This window comes from Erinaceus europaeus, chromosome 15 (assembly GCF_950295315.1).
Source record: "Erinaceus europaeus chromosome 15, mEriEur2.1, whole genome shotgun sequence".
NCBI lineage: Eukaryota > Metazoa > Chordata > Mammalia > Eulipotyphla > Erinaceidae > Erinaceus > Erinaceus europaeus.
In genome coordinates, this window is record NC_080176.1 from 78348345 (window position 1) to 78354344 (window position 6000).

At 45.7% G+C, this 6000-nt stretch overlaps 2 long non-coding RNA genes across 2 annotated transcripts in view; one reads left to right on the top strand and one right to left on the bottom strand.

The window, feature by feature from the left end:
* The window catches only part of LOC132533035 (uncharacterized), a 26338-nt gene extending 25349 nt beyond the window's left edge, over positions 1-989 (bottom strand). The window contains exon 1 of the long non-coding RNA XR_009544921.1: positions 901-989. This is a non-coding gene — a long non-coding RNA (uncharacterized LOC132533035). The remainder of the gene's footprint in view (positions 1-900) is intronic.
* LOC132533036 (uncharacterized) overlaps positions 1-5785 on the top strand; it is a 10773-nt gene extending 4988 nt beyond the window's left edge. The window contains exons 2-3 of the long non-coding RNA XR_009544922.1: positions 4107-4373; positions 5653-5785. This is a non-coding gene — a long non-coding RNA (uncharacterized LOC132533036). The remainder of the gene's footprint in view (positions 1-4106; positions 4374-5652) is intronic.
* The last annotated feature ends 215 nt before the right edge of the window (positions 5786-6000 follow it).

Genomic DNA, 6000 nt, shown 5'->3' on the forward strand with positions numbered 1-6000 from the left:
CATTGGTGACGTCATCTGCCCATGGAAGTCAGGATGGCATCATAATAGCAGCTGCAACTTGGTGAATGTAAGGCAGTTAGATAGGATGGGAGTGTGCAGTGCTACAGTGTTTCTCTCTCTTTGAAAACCCTGTTTCTCTCTATTTTTTTTTTTTAAAGAGAGACTCCACTGGTAGTGGAAGAATCATGCAAGCATGGAGCTCCAGTGATAATCCTTGTGGGAAAAAAAACGTTTTCTCTTGCCAAGTGAAACAGCTGACTTTGTGCTCTGTTCCTGGCATGTGTACAACCCCCCCCCCCCCCCCGCATTCTCACTGTTGCTTGGTTGGCCCTGTGACCACATAGAGCTGATGCCGACTGAAGGAAGCAACATTTCTTACGTCCCTCCCACCTCATTCCATAGCCCCCAAGAAATGAGGACATTTGCTCTTAGAGGAGATACAGGAGTGTGGGGCTTACCACAAGCGCACAGGGTGATGATGCAGACACCGTTCCAGAGCTCAGGGTGCTGCCGCGACTTACTAACCCTGTGACCTAGAGGAGCCTCAGTGGCCCTGTGCCTCTCTGTTGCCTTCTTTTTTCATTTAAAAACTGGAATAAAGATAGAATTCATATCAAGTGGTTATTACAAGGCATGTGGCATACTTCTTACATCACTTTATACATGCTCACACAAGGGACCAGGAGATGGCTTGCCTGGTGGAGCACATACCTCACCATGCATGAGACCCTGGGTTCAATCTCCAGCACCACCTGGGAGCACCCTGATGGCACTGGGGGAGCTCTGTGGATTGCTGAGCTGTGTCTTGGTGCTTCTCCCTTCTTCACTTCTCCTTTCTCTACTTCTCCCACTTTTCTTTCTCTTTCAATATATAGAATTAAAACTGCACACAAAAGGCACCATGGGCTTAACTTCCACTCTTTAGAGTCAAGGGGTTTGAGTCTAGTGATGCTAGGTCCCTTTGGAGCTGAGCTTTGGCTTCTGGCTTCATGTTGGTTGCATCATGCTGTGAGGTGGTGCTCCCGGGGTACTGAGTCAGCATGCTGCTGTGGAGGAGGAGTGGGGAGGAGGGAGGCCTGGGCTGGGCCTGTCCCCACTTGTCCTCCCCTCCCAGGATGGGTGCCTCCTCCCCTCCCAGGATGGGGCTTCTCCACACCCCAGTGACCCTGGTTCCTGTCATCCTTCATCTGATCTCTGGAGGCCCAGGATGAGACTGTGGCGGCAGCTCCTGCTGGTCCTCTGAGCCGTCCTCCCCTTCCTCAACCCAGCGTTATCTCTGGGGCTTGGTGCCTGTATAACAGCACTGCTCCTTGCAGCCATTGTTTCCCCGTCTTTTTCCTTTCTTCAGTTACAGGACAAGAAACAGAGAGAGATAGAGAAGATGAAAGAGACAGAGAGGGAAGGAGAGACATTGGAGCATAGCTCTCCTCTGCTGGAGCTCTCATGGGGTGGTCAGGTGCTGGCACCCAGGTTCTCACACGTGATAACATATGCACTCTACTCATTGAGCCACCTGCCCTCAGTCCCCTCCCTCTATCCCCAGCTGGGCAGTCCCATGAGCAGCTAAAATAGAAGGTGTGCTGTGGTTACTAGCAGCGGCAGTGGAAGCTATGTGCTGTGGCAGGCAGTAGTGACTGTTTATAACTGGAGATTGATTATGCAAAAGGCCCTTCTTGGCAGCCAGTGTTTTTTTTTTTTTTTTTTTTTTTTGCCTCTCTGGGGTGCAGTGTCTGCACTAGGAATCCACTGCTCCTGGAGGCTATTTACCGCCCCACACCCCGCCTTGTTGCCCTTATTGTTTATCATTGTTGTGGTTGTTATTGCTGTTTTAGTTGTTGGATAGGACAGAGAGAAATGGAGATAGGAGGGGAAGACAGAGAGGGGGAGAGAAAGATAGACACCTGAAGACCTGCTTCACTGCCTATGAATAGACCTTCCCTGCAGGTGGGGAGCCAGGGGCTCGAACCCAGATCCTTACGCCAGTCCTTGCACTTTGCGCCACGTGCACTTAACCCACTGCTACCATCTGACCCCCGGCAACTATTGTTTTTGGAAGTGACTTGTATAGAAATAACTTCTGTGTGGGGTGTACTGTGGCTCTGGAGGAAACTCTAGCTGGGCTGTCTTTTCTCTATCTCTCTTTGTGTCTCTCTATCTGAATTAAAAGGAAGCTTTGAGTGGTATAATTGTGTCCCTAAGTAGGAGAGAGAGAGAGAGAGAGAGAGGCAGTTAGTTGACTTTTCAATCATATGATGATTGTGAAAGATACAATAAATTATGGAAAAGAAATTAAAAGTCCATTCAATTTCACCTGTCAGACATAGTTTCTGCTAATTTGATTTTTTTTGTATTTTCTTTGTCTTTTGTATACATGCACATACGTTGTTTTCTAACATAAAATCAAGCAACAGCAAGAAATGAAAGTCCCAAGTAGATATTAGTCTTTCTTCTTTTCTTTCTCCTCCCCTCCTCTCTTCTCCTCTCCTCTCCTCTCCTCTCCTCTCCTCTCCTCTCTACCTCCTCCTCCGCTTCCTCTTCCTCCTTCTTCTTCTATCTCTCTCTCTCCCTTTCTATTTTTCCTGTGGCAGGGGAAAAACCCAAGGTCTCCGCCTTGTGCAATAATATTGTTGAGATCTGTTTTTAGGACTCCGATCCTATTCAGTGAACATTTCAGAGGGAGGAAGGAGAGTGAGGGGAGACAGCAAAGCAGTCGCTTCCCTCTTCCTTGGTGCTGTCCATGGTGCTGCTGTGTCAGGGTCTCATGCATGCTGAGGCAAGCGCTCTACCTACTGAACCATCATCTCCTGGATTATATATGTGTGCATAAATATCTCAGTTTACTGTTATGAAACTTAATTTTAGGAGCATACTTTTTGAACAATGTTTCATTATTTCCTTGTTGATGAATATTTTCATTTTTACTTATTTATTTTCCCTTTTGTTGCCCTTGTTGTTTTTTATTGTTGTTGTAGTTATTATTGTTGTTGTGATTGATGTCGTCGTTGTTAGATAGGACAGAGAGAAATGGAGAGAGGAGGGGAAGACAGAGAGGGGGAGAGAAAGATAGACACCTGCAGACCTGCTTCACCGTCTGTGAAGCGACTCCCTTGCAGGTGGGGAGCCGGGGGCTCGAACCGGGATCCTTATGCCGGTCCTTGCGCTTTGCGCCACATGCTCTTAACCCACTGCGCCACCGCCTGACTCCCGAATATTTTCATTTTTATGCTATAAAATATTACCATGGATATTTCTTTACATTCATTTTGGATTTTATTTGTAGTTTTTTCCTTGAAAAGGCTTTCTCAAAGTGGTATTATTATGTTGAGGGAAATGAATAGTTAAAACAATTTACACCTTTCTAAATTATTTCCCAGAAGAGGTGACCAGTTTGTATTTTAATGCATTTCAATGTTTTTAAAATTTTTTATTATCTCTTATTGTATAGAGACAGCCAGAAATCAAGAGGGGAGGGGGAAATAGGGAGAGCGACAGAGAGACACCTGCAGCACTGCTTCACCACTTGCAAAGCTTCCCCCCTGCAGGTGGGGGCCTGGGTCCTTGTGCATTGTAATGTGTGCGCTCAACCAGGTGCACCACCACCTGGCCCCTTGCAGTTCAATTTCTTCAAATGTGAATTCAGTCTCCTTCCTCCTTCTCCTCAGACGTCTATGGCATGGATATTATCTTAATGCTGTCCCATAACTCTTGCACCATCTCTTTCAGTGTTCTTTTTTTTTTTTTTTTTGTTCTTTTCTTGGTGGCTTCTTCTATCTTCTTCTATCTTAACTCCTTGTTCTTCATCTTGGCCTTTGCTGTCTGTTTTCTTGCAGGTGTTCTCTGTTTTTTTTTTAATTAAAAAAAATTTATTTTCCCTTTTGTTGCCATTGTTGTTATTTTTATTGTTGTTGTAGTTATTATTGTTGTTATTGATGTCACTGTTGTCAGATAGGACAGAGAGAAATGGAGAGAGGAGGGGAAGACAGAGAGGGGGAGAGAAAGACAGACACCTGCAGACCTGCTTCACTGCCTGTGAAGCGACTCCCTTGCAGGTGGGGAGCCAGAGGCTCCATCTGGGATCCTTATGCCATGTTTTTTTTTGTTTTTAGCTCTGTTCTTGCACTCTTGATTCCTCTGCGTGCTATCATGAACCCATCTATATATTCCCTCATTATTTCTCTGAGTTTGTCGACACCCTCAGTAGATTTTCTCAACTCTGCGGAAATCTCTAAGACCATCATTTCGAGCTCTTCTTCAGGAAGTTGATACAGACCTGTTAAAGCTGGAGTTTTCGTCAAGCTGCTGTCTTGCTCCAACAAGGCAGGTGAATAGCATTGCCTTTCGGTTATGTTTGATGCTCCACGGGCACCGCTGAGGTAGTGGGTGGCAGGGTACTCACTGGAACCAGGTGGTGACCACAGAGGCAGGGGGCCTCGCTGGAATGTGGCATGTACCAGGAGCAGGCTGAAGTGGGTGTGATCTGAACGGCGGTAGGGGGCTGAGCTGGAGTTGGTGGGCTGAGACCAGAAGCTACCACAGACACAGCTGTTTAGGGGGCCATGGCGGAGCCAATGTTGGCACCAGTCAGAGCAGCAGAAGTGGCAGGAGCGGCAGGAGCCTGCTGCATTGAGAACCTAGTAGGCTGATGGCTGTAAAGGGGAAATCTTGATTTGATGGCATGGGACAGAGCAGGGTGGAACTTTTTTAACTTTAGCTGTGAGTCCTGATGTCCTTGTTGTCTGGATTCTGGACCCCAAGCTCATTTCTATCCCCCTGCCAGAAGTTGGAAATGATAATTTGTTTTTGTATATTAAGATATTTGAGCACTTGAGTAAGAAATATAGACCATGGTCCAGGAGGTGGTGCGGTGGATAAAGCACTGGACTCTCAAGCATGAGGTCTTGAGTTCAATCCCTGACAGCACATGTACCAGAGCAATGTCTGGTTTCCTCTCTCTCTCTCTATCTGTGTGTGTGCCTGCCTATCTCCTTCATGAATAAATAAAATATTAAACAAAAATTTTAAAAGAAAAAAGAAATCACTCAACCCTCTAACTCTATTAGCTAAAGAATTTCAACTCAGTCATTCATTCCAGTACTGGATGATTTCCCTTACAAGTGGAACTTAAGAAATAAGGACAGAAAAGGGAAAGACAAAAGTGAAAAACTTGGACTGGGTGTGGTGTATTGCACCAAAGCAAAGGACTCTGGGGAAGGAGGGGAAGGAAGCGGGTGGGGAGGATGTAGGAGTCCTGGTGCACGATGGTGGACAGGGAGCCAAGCTGAAGTGAGAGTGATTTGCAGACACCTGTGACAGGCAGATGATAGGGTGTACCCTGTATCAACAACCGTACTATCAACCATTAACCCCCAGTTGAGTCATAAAGAAGCATAGTATTAAAGCAATAGTAGTATGAAAGCAACATAGACAATGTAAGGCTAAATATGCATGTGTGTCCCCATAAAACTGTATTATAAAAATTCCGGGTTTGGGAGAGAGCTTAGCTGGTAGACAACACACTTTACCATGCACGAAGACCAGTTTCACCCACCACCTCCAGGTACTATGTGGGAACAGCTGCCTGGGGTAGCTTGACTAGCAATCAAGCCGTTCTTTAATGTCTCTCTCTTTCTCCTTTTCTCTGACCTTCTTTAGACAAAATTCATTGGAAGCAGTGGAATCATGTAGGCATGAAGCCTCAGTGGTAACCCTGGTGAAAAAAGAAGAAGAAGAAGAAGAAGCTTCAAATCATATTTGGAACATTGACTACCATTTGTTAGCTTTTGGTATATATAGATTATCCCTCGGACTCTCTTAAAAGTTACTAGAACTGTGGTCTGGGGGGTGGCGCAGTGGATAAAGCGTTGGATTCTCAACCATGAGGTCTCAAGTTCAATCCCCAGTAGCACATGTACCAGAGTGATGTCTGGTTCTTTCTCTCCTGTCTCTCATGAATCAATAAATTAAAAAAAAGTTACTAGAACTAAAGAGTTTAGGAAGGCA